The sequence below is a fragment of the Corvus moneduloides genome, chromosome 13 (genome assembly GCF_009650955.1).
Source record: "Corvus moneduloides isolate bCorMon1 chromosome 13, bCorMon1.pri, whole genome shotgun sequence".
Lineage (NCBI taxonomy): Eukaryota > Metazoa > Chordata > Aves > Passeriformes > Corvidae > Corvus > Corvus moneduloides.
Window position 1 is genome coordinate 8,156,192 of NC_045488.1, and position 17,742 is coordinate 8,173,933.

The following is a 17,742-nucleotide window of genomic DNA, read 5'->3' on the forward strand; positions in this document are numbered from 1 at the left end:
AAAACTCACATGTGGTGGGGATCTGGCTGCAGTGAAGGACAGGACACTCCCAGCTATCCTACACAAGGCATTGGACCACTCTCCCCATATGTCATAGCGTTACAACCACTATAGTCAATTCCACTTGATAGCTGAGCATATAATATGAAGTAAAAGAAAATTGGTTAGGTATGTTGAACCTCAGACAGTTAAGACTTAAATGTAAGTCAGAAAACTTCAAAATCAATGAGACTTTTTACAAGGCAACAATTCAGGGAAAGAGCTCACAGTGCCAAGACAGCTGTGTACTGGGAAGAATCCTAGCTGCTTCTTTGGAATAAAGCATATACTGGAAATAATGCAATGAAGCAACTCCTTAAAATGAAAAATTACAGTAAAGCATCCTTAAAATAACAGAAGGCTCTGCCAGCAGTTCCAGGCTTGGTATTGGTAGAGTGCAAGATGCTGCATTTCTTCTGAGTAAGCTATTACTGTCAATTCCCAAGAAAAAAAGTATTGACCAGTGTTGGACTTTCCCAGTGTCATAATGTTCAGCCAACATAAACAGTTCTGATAGAGTCATTATTTGTCTCCTTTCCAAGACAGTTTTCCAACGTATGCTAATTTGTTTAGAGAAAATAATTGTATGGAGGAGGATGCCTATTTAAGCTCAGTATCAGTGATTTTCCCCAGGCAAACAGAAGGAAAATCTTGATAGCAGAAACTTGCAATGTTTTAAATAGCTCCTATAGAAATACTGGCTCTGGAAGGGATATCAAAAGGCTATTTTTTGGGCTGAAATGAGCTGGTTTTGACTTGGGTTTGGGATCGCAGCAGGGAGTGGGAGAAAGGAGACACATCTTCATGTTCTTCAGTCTGCTTGTTCATTCTTGGGGGAATCTGTCACACCCCTAGGGATGCTCTGATCCCAGCCAGCTGGAACAGTCTTACAACAAGTCCTGCCAGCCCCGACTGTGAGAATGTCCTGAGCCTTTTTCAGCCATGCTCTCAGCCCTCCACTTTTCACAGGGCAAGGAAAAGGTGGCACAGACCCAGCTCTGCTAGTTTTCTATTGCACAAAGACACCTCTGTGAGAGAGGACTCTTGTTTTGGCTGCTTGGGACCATTTTACTCTGCTTGAAGGAGGGGTCTGCCCAAGTTCTTCAATTTTGCTACTGAACATTTCTTAAACTGTTGAAAAATAACACAATAATAGCATTTGGAGACCAGGGAGAGAAGAAGGGGGAGAGCAAGTAAACCCTTCTTATCCTGGCTATGATTTAGAGCTGAGGATCTCTCTGTACATTAAGCAGCACATCCCCACAGGGGTTGTAGAGACAAGTTAGGTGAGGATGAAAGGAAGATCATATCACCAACTTTCTGTACATGCTTCTGTGCAGATCAGATAATCCTGTCATGCTAAAGGATTGCCGCTTCCAAGGGGCTGACTCCAGTTGTACGGGGAAATGTGCACCCAGCGAGGCAGGGATCTCTACACCCACCCCCCTCCAACATGACTGAAGGGAAAGAGGTGCATTAAGGCCCCTAAATGATTCAATGCCTCCCCCCACCTCACAGACATAATCTTTACACTGCTCTAATTCCAGCACCTACTTGGCCCTCAGCCCAGTGAAAGGCTCGACCTCTTTCCAGACCTCAGACACGCATTTACATACACTGCAATGTGTCTGTGTACGTTAGAAGACCTGCTGTATAATTTTAGTGCCTTTCCTTTCAGTGAGGTCATGGAAGTATGGGCACCCTGGGGAAAAAAAATGAAATGCTAAGTATACGGAGATGGAGTCAGATTTTTAAAGATACTTACATAGGTGCCAGCTGGTTTTCTAAGCTGCTTTAGCCCCTAATTTCAGCTGACTTCAAACAGCTTTGAAAATCAGACTTTAGTAGCCTGAGTTGATTTTGCTGACTGTGAAATAAATCTCAATTGATTTCTGGAAGTGTGAGTGAGCAAAGAACACCCTCAGCAGCCTTTGACTTCAGAGGATGCTCAGTGCCCCAGAAATTAGGTCACTCAGTGCTCAGGAGGATCACTGAAAAATGCAGGCACAGAAAGAAGTGGGTAGTGTTTGCTGGGGTGACTTGGGAAAGCAAGAAGTTAGTCCCTGGCCAATTTGGCCAGGACTGCTCCCAAGGGACAGGTTCTGTCCCATCAGAGTCAATTGGACTTTGTCATTGGCTCCTTGGGGTTAGCAGTTTTGCCCAGGACTGTTTTTGCTGCCAGACAGTTGTCAAATCCACTGGGAATTTTCTTTTTCTTTCTATTGAAATGCATAACACAGTGATGGGGTACTCAGTTACAACATTTGCAGAGGACAAAGTTCAGGCCAAAAAAGCCTCTTTTCCTGCCTATTCTTCATATCTTACAGAACTGAATTTATTTTTCAAATACATGATTTCTCATCTTCTGTTTAGTTTCCAAGTCCTAAGGGCTGATGGAACTCAAAACAGCCTGAGAGAACTTGCCTGTCTTTATTTTCTTAGATTTGCCGACAACTTATTAAACAGACACAAACCCCACTCTTTAAGCATACAAGGCAGCCTTTCAAGTCAGTCCAAGATCACAGGTCAACAAAAAGCCAAGAAACTTGACTAGGCAACAAGGCCCGAAAAACTAAAAATATTGTTACCTCAGAAAATGGAAGTAATCATAGTCAGGAGGGACCTTTTCTTGAGGCTTTCTTTCCACATACTTCTGTACAAAAAACAGCTACAGGTGCTCCTAGCTTTTGCCTTTTCGCACCAGGGAGATGCCTAGTTCAGATTGAACCAGTCTGACTTAAATACCAAAAGCAGTCCAGCATAGATCATTGGCCAGATTATTTTGTTTCCCTGTTGCAGTGGGGATACTGCAACACGCATATATCAAACCAGGAGTCCCGTGGAAAGGAAATATATATGGACAGACAGATTCTTGCTAGATGTTTCAGAGATGTTTATTTCTCCAGCCGCATGGCCGGAGCTCTGCCCAGGAACTGTCCCAGTCACGGGACCAAGGGTCCTTCTGCCCGCGCAGGGAACACAAACCAACCAATGGGAACGAGGCTGAGCAGGGGCAGGGAAGCCCCGTGTCTGTGCCCTCAGGGCCCCTCTCCCAGGGCTACACGGCGGGGGAGGGACCCCAACACCTCACCCGTTTTATTTTAATAAAAGGAGAATGAAAACAACTGGATAAACATTACAAGAACAGTTTCAAGACAAAACAAGCCACCCTCCTGAGTCTTTAAATGTCCAAACAGATTCTGTGGAACATCTTAGGGCTGACAGAAGGGAGACAGAACTCTCTGAGCATGCTTTGTGGGGAAACTGAGGCAGGAGAGGGTTTAACTTCTTCCCTCCCCCTTTTCATCCCCCACTCGGCATTGGAAAGGGATTTTTGGGGAAACAATTGGCAAAAGCATGGTTTTGTGAGGGAAACCATGGGTGAAAAAACGGATTGGGAATACACTGGGGGTAATAGGACATAGGGTAAAAGGGAAAGGTGGGATTTGGAAAGGGAAACTGTAGGGGGGGCTTACAATGGAGATATTGTCTAACATGACTACGATTTTTTGCATATATACTGCCTTTTACAGAAACACCATCAGGCCCAGTGACCTGCGATGCTTGTAACCCTTTTCTCCCTAGTACAATATTAAATTCCACCACCTCTCCATCTCCCAAGCTTGGGATGCATTTTTCAGGGTTATTCTTTTTAATAGCAGTTCTATGCACGAATATGTCTTGCTGGTTGTCACACCTTGTTATAAAACCATAATTTTGCTTAACATTATACCATTTTACTATCCCTAAGGTCTTAGTTACTATGATCTTTTTCCGAGTGGCTGCTGTTTTTTGTCTCGCTGCGTCTTTGCTCTCTCCTTCGGTCGCTCCCGTGTTGGAATTGTCGGGGCTGCTCGTGCCTGCGCGCTCTTCCCGGGGTCGCGTTCGGGGCTGCGCGGGCCGGGCCAGGCCGCGCCGCTCAGTTCTCCGTGCGTCGCCTCCTCTGGTCGCAGCTTCGCTGCCAATGCCGGGCACTGTACCCACGTCTCGGCCAGGCCCCCGGGCGACGACTCCCCCGCGCCCTGCTCCAGCGCGTGTTTCGGTTCGGCGCGGCTCCGTCTCGGTCGGGCATTCCCGGGGCTCGCTCCACCACACGCTGCACGCGGCCGGGCAGGCACCGCCGGGTCCCGCCGCTCCTCGCCCCGCCACCGACACTGCGGCTCGCGTGGCTCCGCCCGCGCGCGGGAACTGCCTCGCTGCTGCTCGCAGAGCGCTCGGTGCACGTGGCCTGGGCCGCACGGTCCCTGAGCCAGGCTTCCCTTCGCCAGGACACAGCTGACATTGCTCAACAGTCTCGGTAACTAAATAATATTCACGAAAATATTCTTCCATCGGCATATATTTTGACTCAAATATTAACTGTGTCCAAACAGTTTTCCAAAAGCCCTTGGTAAGAATTAAATCCCAAGAAACATAGAAAAAGTTCTTAAACAACCATGCCAGGAAGTGTTTCAGTTCTTTCTGAGCTTGAATCAAGCTAAAATTTACAAATCGTTGTTCAAGAATCATTTTAAGTTTAAGATAAATGTCCATATGCGGCTCGGAGAGCCAAGAGTCTTCCCACTGTTCCTCCATAGTTTAGATACGGAATAGCAAAGCAAAACCAAGAAGAGGAATCCAAAGTTTCCAGGGTTTACTCACACAAATCAGTCGCTTAGGGATCGGGGATCGTTCTGCTCACAATTCTCTACCATTTGTTGCAGTGGGGATACTGCAACACGCATATATCAAACCAGGAGTCCCGTGGAAAGGAAATATATATGGACAGACAGATTTTTGATAGCTGTTTCAGAGATGTTTATTTCTCCAGCCGCATGGCCGGAGCTCTGCCCAGGAACTGTTCCAGTCACGGGACCAAGGGTCCTTCTGCCCGCGCAGGGAACACGAACCAACCAATGGGAACGAGGCTGAGCAGGGGCAGGGAAGCCCCGTGTCTGTGCCCTCAGGGCCCCTCTCCCAGGACAACATGGCAGGGGAGGGACCCCAACATTTCCCCACAGCCCTCATGTCCCAGGTCTAACATTTATTTTTCTTCCAAGTGTAGAATTCCCTTTAATACATTTTTAATTAGTTCATTCATCCTCTGTGGTGTTGTTACCACCAGTCCACCACAGAGAAGGAAAGGGAAGGATCAAGCTGGACAAATACGAATGACTTGGGATGTTCTGCTCATTGTTGAAGGAGTGAGTCACTGACTCATCCAAAAGGGCATTCCACAGCCAGTGAGCATAATGCCAGACAGAGAATATCCTAAACAGCTGAACTTGGCTATGGCCTACCAAGTTCAGATATGAGCAGAAGCCTCCCCATTTCTAAATTTTCTTCCATTGCTGTCTGCAGTGGTAAAGATGCTACTATTTAAAACCTGCCTCCAACATATATTTTGATTCTATCTACTTTTCCAGGTGAAATACTTATGGTTCTGGTTACAAGACAACAAAGGAACTAATGAATGACCATTTTGCAAGGCAATTGCTTGCAGACACATTCTCACAAGCTTTTCTCCAGGAAATTGCCACAGAAAATTCAAGCCTTCTTCCTGGTGGATCTTGTGGGAGTATTTAATTTTTTAAGAGGTGGTGGTGTTTTAGTTCATACATTTTTCAGTTTCTTTCCAAGCTTTTCAGGCCATTTCCAGTTTTCCCACGAGAAAGAGAAGAAAGCCACCATAAAAAGCAGGAAAAAATTACAGCCCACCTCGTTGCTGGGGAAGAGGTACCAGGGCTTGAGTTTCATCTCTCCTCCCTTTGCCCTCTACTACCTCTCGCCTGTCCCCACCCCCAGGGGAAGGAAGGTGGTTCTAGCTGCTCGAGGTAATAAAGTAAGGCCTGTGAGGAAATGTTGTCTTTTGGGAAAAGGCAAAATTGTGTGACTGCATTAAAGTCAACACTATTTATCTTCACCTCTTGTCCTACGGGATGACAAAGGGACACAACTGTTAGACCCAACCCCTCTGTGCAGCTGCAATGCAAAGAGGGCAGGGACTGGTACTTTCAAGTGTCAGACCTTTTGTGCCCAACTACTAGTTTATGAGGCTGATGTCAAGCATCTCACTCAATGAAGTCTTTGTCCTAGGTGTATAGGGCAGGACAGTGGAAAAACTACCCTGTCTTATATCCCAGGCTCATCCATCTTCTGCTCACCCGGTTGCTCCATTTTTATTTTTTTTTAGCCTACCCGTTGCATTGCTAGCACGGATTCCCCCCTCCCGGGTTAATGTACTGGAAAATTGCTCTGCATGTTTATGTGGGGGTCCCTTCCAACTGAAAGAGAAAAGGAAAGAGAAAAAAAGACTATTTGGAAAGAAGAATATTTTTCCCACTGAACTCACAGGGCAGACCCCAGCTTGTGGGTTCTGACCCTGATTAAGAGAATTTCAATGACCTGCTAGGAGGTTTATTGTGAAGTTTGGCAGAATGCACTTCCGAATGAAATTTTTTATTATTTATAATCACAAAGGTGGATTTGAATGGTCTACATTCCTCTCCTTCACCAGTCTACTCGCTTCGAGACCCCAACTTTAAACTACCACAGATCACCTAGATCCAGTTTGCTTCAATTCTCCTCCAGCTCCTGGACCTCAGCCAGGTTCTCTGTTTTGAACCAGTTCCTGTTGTGTTTTCTTGGGTTTTTTTTCTCTTTTATACATTTAAAACTGGGTTGCACAATACAAATTTAACTGTTGTTGACTTTGGACTCAAGGATAGGGCAACACAAGTGACAGCATGATATGAGATAACTTGTAGCTGCCACTGGATAAAAATAGCCAAAATATACGCCTACAAACAAAAAGTTTCCAGGGTTGAGGCTCTTTTTAGCTGAAACTAAACTTCACGGGGTCTCTGGGGTTTGAGCTAAGACTAACTTTGGACAGAAGCGAAATACCACGAATGTCACAAACAATGTCTGTAAACAAGCTAAAAATCAACAATCCTCTTTTCCCAGGTCCGAAAATGCAGCCACTTGCTGTATGTTCCTAGATACAGTCATGGATTGAACCTCGTAAGTAACTGGGATAAAGCCAGGTACTAAAAGGAACTTCTTAATGCATTGAAAATACTCAATGCCCATTGTTAGTGCTCAGGTGCTTTTCTGTTCCCTTGAAATGGGGTAGTATTTTTTGTCCCTTGCACAATGACATAAACATAACAACAAAAACCTTCATCTAAGTCTGCCTCCCCAGATCTCTGGTACTGGGAAAAATATCCACAACTGCTTATTTATCCTTATTTCAGCAACAGTGTGTCCTGCTGCTTAAGAACCAAGCGCTTTCTAGTTAGTGGGGGGAAAAAAGGAGACTTTTTTAAGTAAAAGGTCTTTAGAACACCTTTCTCTTGTTCCGTACAATCAGAAGAAGATCTTTCCGGTTCTGGGATTATAGTTCACAAAGTGATGTCATTTCTGGTTATTGATTCTCAAAAGAGAAATTCAAAGACAACCGTGAGGGGGCATTAACTCCTCCTGTATATAATAAGGAATTTCCATACATGGGGTGTTTTGGTCACAAAATCTACCACAGAAGTTAGAGCGAGGCCCTACCCTTTCTGTAAGCTTCTGGTTGCATCTTGGCATTTGCTTTTTCATTACTAAGTATAGATGCAGGCAGGGACCAGGGGCTTGCTCCAGATGTTTATGACCCAGAGTATGCCCAGACCAGGGGGTGGACTGAGACTCACCTCCCAGAGAAAGGGCTTCTACCCTTCCTACTCTCCTTTTTAGGAGTCAAGTGACGTCAAACAGCTCATGACCTCCAATCCTGGCCAAACTGTTGGCATGGTTGACCTGTTTATTTGGGTAGAGCATAAAAGAATTTTGGCAAAACTGACAAACCAGGCTCAGATAAGGGGAAACCTTCACGTCAAACACAAACATTAATATGAACACCCCTAATCTCCTGGTTTGTCCCTTTCCGTAGGCAAAGGTCAGGAGCATTTGGTCCCCACAGACCCTTAACAAGCAGATGTTACTGTAACATGCCCAGGGAATCAAGCATAAATACGACCCCTGACCCCAGTTGTCAGCTGATCCGCTGAGACTCTTAGAAATATACTCTTAACTTTTATAAATTCCCACTTTTTCCCACCGTCCCACTCCATTCTTTCCCTCCCCTCTCCCTTGTGTCTCCCAGACCCGTAGCTGCTGAGCGGCGCTTGCACAGTTGCTCGTGGCCTGACCCCTCTCTTCACCCGGGTCAAAGGCCCGAGACCCAGGGCAGGGCTCTTTTCTTGCCAAAGGCCAGCTGATGAATCATTCCCAACTTGAAGGGAACAGAGGAGAGGGGAGGAGTTTGTCTCTCAAAAGGCCCTCAAACAACTGTGGCCTATATATCAGCATTTACACTATTCTGACACTCTCAAAAATTCACTTTCCTTTCTGGGAATGGCAACAAAAAGTGAAGGGGGAAGGGATGAAGGAGCTGAGAGGCGCTCCCTGGACAGCCTCGGGAAATGCAGAGCCTGGTCCTGATGGCAGCAAAGGGGTTTCCCTTTGTCTGATGAGGAATGCTAACATGAGCATCCTTCCTTTCAAAAAATGCTCCTGTTAAATAGAAAAAAAGTGGGAGGAAGGAAAAGGGGGTTTCCAAGGAAAGTTTGGGCAAGCTGCACCAGATAGACAGGGCAGCTTTGTCGAGAGCTGGGAGCTGTCAGTGTTTCTCAATATTCAGGGGACAACCCCTTCTCCTTCCTCTCAGCCCCATGTGGGGTTCAATTTTTCGCCTGTAACATCCAGCCTCTCTTCCTGCCAGATGATCCACTGCAGACCTGCAGAGCTCATCTGCACAAAAACCTTTCAGTTCTGGACTGTGTCACACCATCTACCACAGAGGGACTCTCATTCTAAATGAGCTGCAGGGATCACAAAAACCAAACCCAGACACCTTCCAGCTCCACCGAGACATTGCTTGAGTTTTCCAGTGTATCCACCTCGGTATGTGTGACTCAGGCCCACAAATATCTGGAGATTGCAGGCAGAGGGATGCAGAACACTCCCAAGATGATGCTTATTTTTGTTTGACTCTCTTTACCTTTATAAAATCCCAGAGATATTTTTGGCCTCACACCAGGCTTTGATTTGAAGTGGGGATTTCCCTGTGTGGTTCACGTTCTCTCTCCGGACACTGTTAAACAGTAACTGCAGGGAATGACTTTCACCCCTGGCTAACAGGATGCTTGGGAAGACAGGGCTGTGTTTCCACAACACCTCAGAGATGGCTGCCTTCCCAGCTGGCCTTTCTCTCACTCCCACCCAATTATTTGATTCTAACATCACGTGAAATAACATGGGTCTTCCTTTATTAGCACCAAAACCATTTAAACTGTTAGTTTCCCTTCGTCAAAACTGGGTTCTAACCCAAAGAGAGGGAAGGGGAATCTCTCTGCTCCCAATGCAGTTTAGGAATTTTCTCAGTCTCATTTTCTATTTTTTAAGTTAAATACATACCATTATTTTGTCTGCAGCTGTTCTTTTTGAAGTACTTTTTTGTGCAAGGTGATCACTTTCATAGTTTAGAAATGTTTAAATATCACATAGAGCATTATCCAGGTCTCTTTCCAGCAGAATTTTGGCTGGATGTATGTGTGTCAACAAGTTTCAAACATTCTCTGCTGCACATTTGATTGCCTCCTGGCTTAGTTCTGAACATGGTGTTATTTTGGATGGTACTTTCTGAAGTAAAATCCTTTATTTGTCTTTGGTGTCCTTGTTTAGGTGGATGCCACTACAGTTTCCAAGTTCTTCATGGTAGAATCTGCAATTTAGCCTCCCCCCCATGAATTGGTTTTAATGGCTTACTGGGTATCAATGACAATATGGGGCTTGATAACAACAAGCCATCAGTTACTATATATCTGTCACAATCATTTTAAGACAAAAGAGCAAGACTTCATATTTATGTGACAGAGGGTTTGCCTCTTTTATTGATATTTTATATTTTTCTTAATTGATGTACATGTGTATTAAGGTAAGAAGTTCGAGAATGGTTGTGATCTACATCTCTTGGAAAAAGGAGTTTAAAATTTAAAAGTACACATCAGTGAAGCTTGGTGGTGCATTCTACAAATCACAGTCTTGGTTTAATAGTCTATCTAGTGTGGACAAGTCAGAAACATGGGTTTGTTCACGCAAAGACATTGCATCCTGGTTCCAGAAAAGTCAGTGAGAATTTTGCCATTAACTTTAAATGGAACTAAGGCTTCACCTCAAAGCTTTTAATCAAAAAGTGTGAGCTAGCATGTTCAAACAATGCCTTCGGATCCTAGTCACGGCAGAGTCTAAGACTCTGGTAGGAAAGAAGGCTCTTGTTCAAAAGCTTTTCATGCAATCTCCTGGTTACAGAGAGATGGCTGCAAGCCCCAGTTCTGGCTTCCTGCGTTGCTGGTCATTCACAGCATTTTCCCTCAGTAATACCTAGTCTTTCGGTGTATCCTGCAGTGGCCTTGCAATGAAAGAGCACATCTGCATGAACCAGCATCTCAGTTACTGTCATTCCTCCTTGGGACATAGAAATACCTGTTTTCTGCACCACCTTCCAACTTATGCAAAATTCAGCAGCAAATTTCTTCTCTCTGCTACAAAGGTTACACTTACTGTGGGTGTCTCCACAAGTACATTTAATTTAACCTGGACTCTCTTGATATACAAGCCTTGATGGTTAGCCTTGAGATGACCCTACTTTGTCCAGATAGGTGCCTATGCTTATCTGTAAACCATCTAATAAGAATCCCATCATCATGTACTAGATCAGCAAACGGTTTATATTTCAAATCATCACCATTCATTTTAAATAAAGAAATAAACATTTAGAGGAATACAGTAAGTAGACTAGGAGAATATTTGGTTTCAGCATGGTCAAAAATAATTTGTGTGCATAAGCATCAGAAAGAGAATGAAAATCTCAGAGTTCAGTGGACTGGAGATTATTTTCTGGAACTCTGACTGAAATCCTAGTAGAAATTAATTTTCTCAAGAGTCATTATCCCTCCAGGGGCATTTTATCACTTTATAAAATCTTCAGATGATCCAGTAGCATTTGTTTTCCTGGGACTGGTTTAGTCTGTGCTGGGTCCAGCCCATGATGTAATTTCTAAACTGCATTCAGCCCTAATGGAGAGAGAATCCACAAAAGTACCCACAACATTTCCATACACATAACTCACAATTTAGATCAAGACAGGAAATGTTTTTTCCATTCCATGTGTAAATATGACATTTTAAAAAGATTTCCTATCTCAAGTCAAGACTAAAGGTTAAATAGACAGTATTTTTAGATACCAAAATTCCACACATTCACTAAGAAGAAGAGGATTTAATTCCTCATCTAATTCTGTATTTTCTTTCACACGAATTTTCCTTAACTTACATTGCAAACAAAACAACAGAGTTTGTTCCAGGCAGTGGAAGAATTTTTAGAAAGTATTGAAGTGGAGCAGTTTACTTGTTTCATCAACCCTTTTTTTGAACAGTTTCCTCTCAGGCAAGGAGCACTGTTCTTTGGGAGAGGATTTGCTGACAAACCTCCTCTGATGACAAACCTTGTTTGCCTCCACTGCAGATACATTATTTAGGTTCAGAAATACTTCTAAGTACACTTGCTGCTGTATGCACATCTCTGAATAGGTATGAGCCTGTGGGGAACTACTGAGAAACAGGTACATTTGTCCTGGGAGACCCCCCCATGGCATGACACAAGGCAGAATGACAGTAAGTCATGGGAAAAATATCATTTGTGAGCACGGCCTGACTCTACAGATCTGCTCCTCCAGACGATGTGGTGTAAGGCACAGCTTTGAGGATTGTCCTGAAGTCAGTGAACAGAGTGCAACAGATCCCCTCCATGTAATGATTTAAAACAGCTGAGATCCAGATCCTGTGGGCTCTCCTCACATCAAAAGTCAGTCTTTGGAAATCAGAATCTTCCCATCAGTGTAATTTCTTACCATAACATGGTTTCAAACTTGTTTCCTGCTTTTTTCTCTGTTACTTTTTGCAACACAGTCCCTAAGGTCTGATTTATTTATTTTGCCCAAATCTCATGCCTAGACCACTTTTATTAACTGAAAAACCATTAAATTAGATTGAATAAAGCTGCTAAGGAATGACAAATCTTTTTTTCCTACAGATTAAATAACACTTATGGGAAAATAAAAGCTGCGTGTATTTCAAGTTTCCAAATTCTTGCAGCCTTCTGGAGTTTTCTCCCTCCACGTTTACTTACCCTCTTTTAGATTTCCAATCTCAGTTACTAACACATTACACAAATAGCAGGGGTCAAGGTTGAGGGCAGAAGCCTAACAGGTGAAAGGTTGAATAACTTGAAAGTCAGAAAGTGCACTTTTCGAGAAGAAGTTTAACAGGTTTGGGACTCCTCACTCACAAGCTGTTGTTCTCTACTTACTTGGCCAGGTCAATGCTGACATTATGGTTTTGATGGTCACATGTTTTTTCTTTCATTGGCTTTCTACACTGTCTGTCTGGTTTTGTCCTTGCCCTTGTAAACCTTTATCTTTTTACTGAGGCAAATCACTCTTCTCATTCCTTCCTTTGTTTTTTGTCCTTCCTTCTTTTTTTTTTTTCCCCTTGCTCGCTTTTTGGGGTTTGTTTTTTCCCCTCTTTTTGCTTTTGCCTTTTATATATGTGTGAATGATAAAAGACCATGTATTGGGGATTATGCAGTATGTGCAATACTGGTGCCACTGTTCACCTGTTCTGGGAGAAGCTACACTAAGGCAGAGCATACTGAATTTTAAAATCTGTTCTGTGTCCTTGAAAAAAAATCTTCCCTTGGCTTCATAATTTAGATAGTTTTTGCATCTGATGGCAGTAGAAAAAATAGAGCAAATTTTCCCAGTTTGGATATGTTAACTGTGAAAAAATGCTATAACTTTCTGTCTAAACAAGGAGCTGTTTCATCCTCTGTATGGCTCTTTGTTGTTGTGTTTCTTTTTATTTGTTAACAAAATGGAAAAAAAATTAATTCCAGCTATAAGGAATAGAGAAACTTCTGAATTATTTCTATATCTATTACAGATACTGCATCTGACATAGTTAATTGTTTTTTATTCAATGTCATGAATTTTAGGGAATTGCATAAAAAATATCTGAATTCAGATAGAGTTAAGGTAGCAGCAGCAAAAATAAAGTTTTCCAGGTACATGACAAAATTTGGAAAAGCTGGTTCCATATATATCAGGATTGGGACAAGTATTTTGTCTTCCAGAACCAGGACTATTACCTGTTGAAGTCCTTTGCTAGAAAGGAAGCAATGGTGAGGCAGTAGTGACTGAAGACAGATAGATACTGAGGCAAAGTTGCTTGCAGTTGCTTTCAATTCCAAGATATCCAAGGAAAATTTCCATGTGCAGGCCTCCCTCTTTCATTTTGTTTTCCCCTATGGCATGCTCATTGCCTAGCAATCATATTTCAACTCCTGTGAGGAATGGAGACAGTCTGGCCATTGTTACCAGAAGCAAATGGTGTTTAGAGCTAATGACCAAATCAAAAAGATCCTACATCAGATCCAGAGCTTATTCCCAGGAAGAAACTAGCAAGAGACCAAATGGACACATGAGGCCAAGCACACCCTGTGCTTGACCTCTGGAAAACTGTCAGGGAACGTCAAATATAAAGAATGCCAAGCATCTAGCAAACAGCCACTGAAGCCTCAGCTCGCTTGCAGTGAATGCCCACAGGAATTCCAATCCTGCCTTTGCTAAAAAGCCAGTTCTGACCCTGTTGCAGGAGAGGTGGGTCCTTTCCATCTGAAAGGTGGATGAGTTGCTTTGCTGACAGGGTCTCATGGACTGTAGGGATCACCATCCTGTCCTAGGCTGAAGCTCAAGCTGCCATCTGGGAAATCTCAATGCACGTGAGAAAGATAATTTTTTTTCCCCTCGACTTAATTGCTAAAGTTTTCTTTTTACAGTAGCTGGAAAGCAAACATTCACAGAATAAGGAAACTTCCTTGTGCCACAGAACAACATTACCACAGCGGAACAGCAGCTTAAGCTGTGCTTCCCTGTGTTCAGGATATGTACTTTGACCACAGGCCATTCATCATGCGTTCAGCTATTGCTGGTGGTTAGACCACAGACATCCAATTGCTCAGAATTAGCTCCATGACATTCTCTGGTTAAGTCAGTGCACATGGCAAAATACATCATATACTTATGGTTAAACCTTAAATGTGACTCTCAAAAAGTCCTTTCAGCAGGACTTGGTGGAGCTGTCTCCTGCAGTCAGCCACCAACTCACCCTTTGAGCATGGTTGTTTCCAGTGTCTTTTTTCCTGGTCTGATAGAATTAGAAATGTAAGTACCTGGAACAATGAGAGGAGTAGGCTCGGGCCTGATGGAAATGTAAGGGCTGAGAGCTGCGATCATGTTACTGGACAGACAGCACATGTTGTTTTGACTGATCCTGGAGTGGAAAGGCCACATACAGTTAAGCTACCAAAGGTGCACATATATTTCAACTACCTTTGACCCACCAGTAAATTCAAAGCTGGTCATTGCAAACACCAGAAGCATCCTTCAAGGCTTTAGGAAACACCTCCACTACAGTAAAGACGGATGAGTATAAAGCTGTGTTTTTATTAACCCTACAAACAAACACTACTGTGGCCATGGGGTGTCTTCCAAACGTGCAGAGAAGGCAGTGCACTCACTTTGGAGCCACACAGACCCCTTTGCATTGGCTGCAGTTTTTTCATGAGTAATAATCCCTCTTATAACTGGGAAATTCTCATCCCAACATCTCTGTATGGAACTACTCCAAGACGCACTTTGTGCTCCAGGAAAACTGGTCTCTGGTCAGATGGTAGACTGAAGTTCAAGTTTTCAGTTTAACCACAGTTTGGTGAGGATCTGTGTGTACAATTATAATTTAAAAAACCCACAATGATACTAATATCCCCAGCACCCTGTAGGGAAATGAAATACAGCTCCTAAGATAAACTACGACTGTATGGAGCAAAAAGCAAAAGAGAGGGCATGGGATGGGGCAAGAAATTGGAACACTTTAGGTTTCACATTCAGTTGATCTTAAAGACCTGATTCAGCTCTGGCAAAGGGAACTATATTCACTCAAACAAAAATTTGTCCAAAAGGGTTGTTTAGTTTGGTTTTTTAATTGTTTAAATGGCTAAAATTATCTCTTATGCTCCAAAGAGTCAAGAGAAGCCATATTCATGTATTTTCAATTTCACCCAAGTATAAATATTCATTGCATTGTCTTCTTTCTGTTAAGTGAAATTTCAGGTATGTGAAATTACCTTGCCTCACAAAATTCCCTTACTTTCACAACACTAATTATAAGTAATTACTTGTGCTGTTCCTTTAAGAATAAGAACATTATCAACCAGCCCACCTCAGGGAATAAATATGCATCTCACTTTGATGAAATTTGCACACAATATAGGTCAGGTAGTTAATGAAGCCATAAACCATAATATGTCTGAGGCACTAAACATCACCTTATTCATTTGGCCTTGGTGTGCAAGAGAGCAAGAGATGTTTATTGCCATGAGACACCCTCCTCGCCTTTAGGATCACCATTCATAGCCAGCTCTTTGTAAATAAACATATAACCTTTGCAATGGTAATTTAAGACTGTGCAGTAAAGAAGATGCAGTGAGTGCATGGAGAGTGGAAGAGAAGATAAAAAACCTCATGAATAAAGTCGAAGGCTGCAGGCTAAGGTGTTTATTAAGTCCCAAGCTGTTTTTTTCCTCCACTTTTCCTCTCTACTGAAATAAAAACAATGATTGCTATGATGCTCTAAAATTAGAGCACATTTGTCGTTTTTAAAAGCAGCTAACAACTGAACTTCAACTGTGCAACAGCATAATACGTGTAGAAAATAGATCTGCCCCAGGCCTAGCCTCTTCTGTTGTGTAATCAGCCAGTAAGAAAGCAGGAGATCAGACCAGATAATGTCAGTTTTCCACTTCAGAGTGGCGAAGGTATAAAAGCTATACATTAAAATGCATCAATGAAATGCTGCAGTCCATCAGACTGACTTCCTGGGACAGAGAGAGTTCACTTTCCAGCCACAGTGCCATCTTTAGCATGTGTCACAAAAAAAAACCCCCTACATTAAAATGAATAAAACCCTGAATCGTAAAAAGGCTTTGCATTTCAGCCCCAGGATGTCAAAGTGTTTTGCAAGGAGGCATGAATTAAACCTTCCAGTGTCCTGAAAGGTAGTGAAAGAAGATAACCCTGTCTGGTTTATGGTAAGGAAACCAACACATGAGGCCCTGACCAAGGGCACGTAGCAAGTGTGACACAGATAATAGTTAGATCTGATCTCTGCTCCTGTACTTACTCCTTCTTTTTCTTACTCTGAAAAATGCTGTAATAGTTTTCTTAAAAATTCTCATAATTCTCATTAATCACTCTCCACTCCTTTTACAGCAGAAAAAGTCTCCACGATCACACATCAGAGAGGTTCAAAAAGTACTGCAAATCATGTTTTACCACCAAATCATAATGAAATCACGTGTTTCTAGGTCTTGCTAAACACTCTGCAAAGAACATGGGTGACCCTTTGACTTCACAAACAGCACAAATACTGACCCCATCATTGCCTTGCCTGAAACAGTGCGTGCAAACACAGACATGCACAGTTTGTGACTCTTAATTACCTGTTACTATCTGGGGGGGGCAGGACTTTTTGATCTGTGGAGAAGTTCAGCAGTGATGGTGTGAATTATTCAGTGCAATCAACTTTTTGAATCACAGAAGCTTTCAAGCAAACTTTATTTCATGCAAACTTTACTTCACCCAATAATTTATTTGTGACAACTTTGAGAAACCTCAAGGCTGTTCACTTGTCTGTGCTTGGCATAGGACCCTAAGCTGCCTTGAGAACCAGCAAATGGCAAGTACCAGGAATAGGATATAATCCCTTTCCCCTTCATCTGTGTACACTGTGCTCAGTGAGGTCTATCATCAATGTCACTTAACAGCTCACGAACCAGAGAATGCCACACCATGGTACAAGTCACTTATGCAGAAAAATCAATTACTAGTTTGCATTGGGATCACAGAGTAAATAGCTGAGGTATTCTGGTGAATATCATCTCATCCCTTTCAAACATTCACATGGTTTGGTACCTCCAGAGGACTTCTACACCCTGTTGCATCCAGAGCAGCCAGTGTCTGTGGGTTAGAGCATGAACCCGCCCTGCTGGGGCTGGCTGCTAACAAGGAAAGTGGATAGATCCAATAATAAATACTCTATAATGACATAATAAAAGTTTGGGAAATTGCAGGAGTCATGTTTCTCATTCAGAAGCAAACTTAAAATAAACTTGAAAGCCTGCAAACATCACAATTTTTGTCTGATGAAAAAGTCCCGACTGAACAGCCCAGTGAAATGACTTTGCAGGAGTATATGAAAGACATACCACAGGCAAATTGAGATACAAAGTTTGAGTTTTTGATCCCAGAGAGAGAGAATAATGTGTCCCTCAATTTATCCATGAACTCTGCAGCTGGCAGGGGCTGAGTTCTGTTAGTAATTACCGTGAACAGATGAGGGAAGATTTTTTTTTTTTTCTCCCTTTTATTTTGACCTGCAGTTAAAGAAAATTTGCTTGTTTTATTTTAGGTTTGAAAATGATGAGGCAGCATCAACCTGTGTTTCACCCCAGAGCTGTTGATTTTCCCCTGTCTTCTCCCCCTCCCTTCCTTTCTTCCTCCC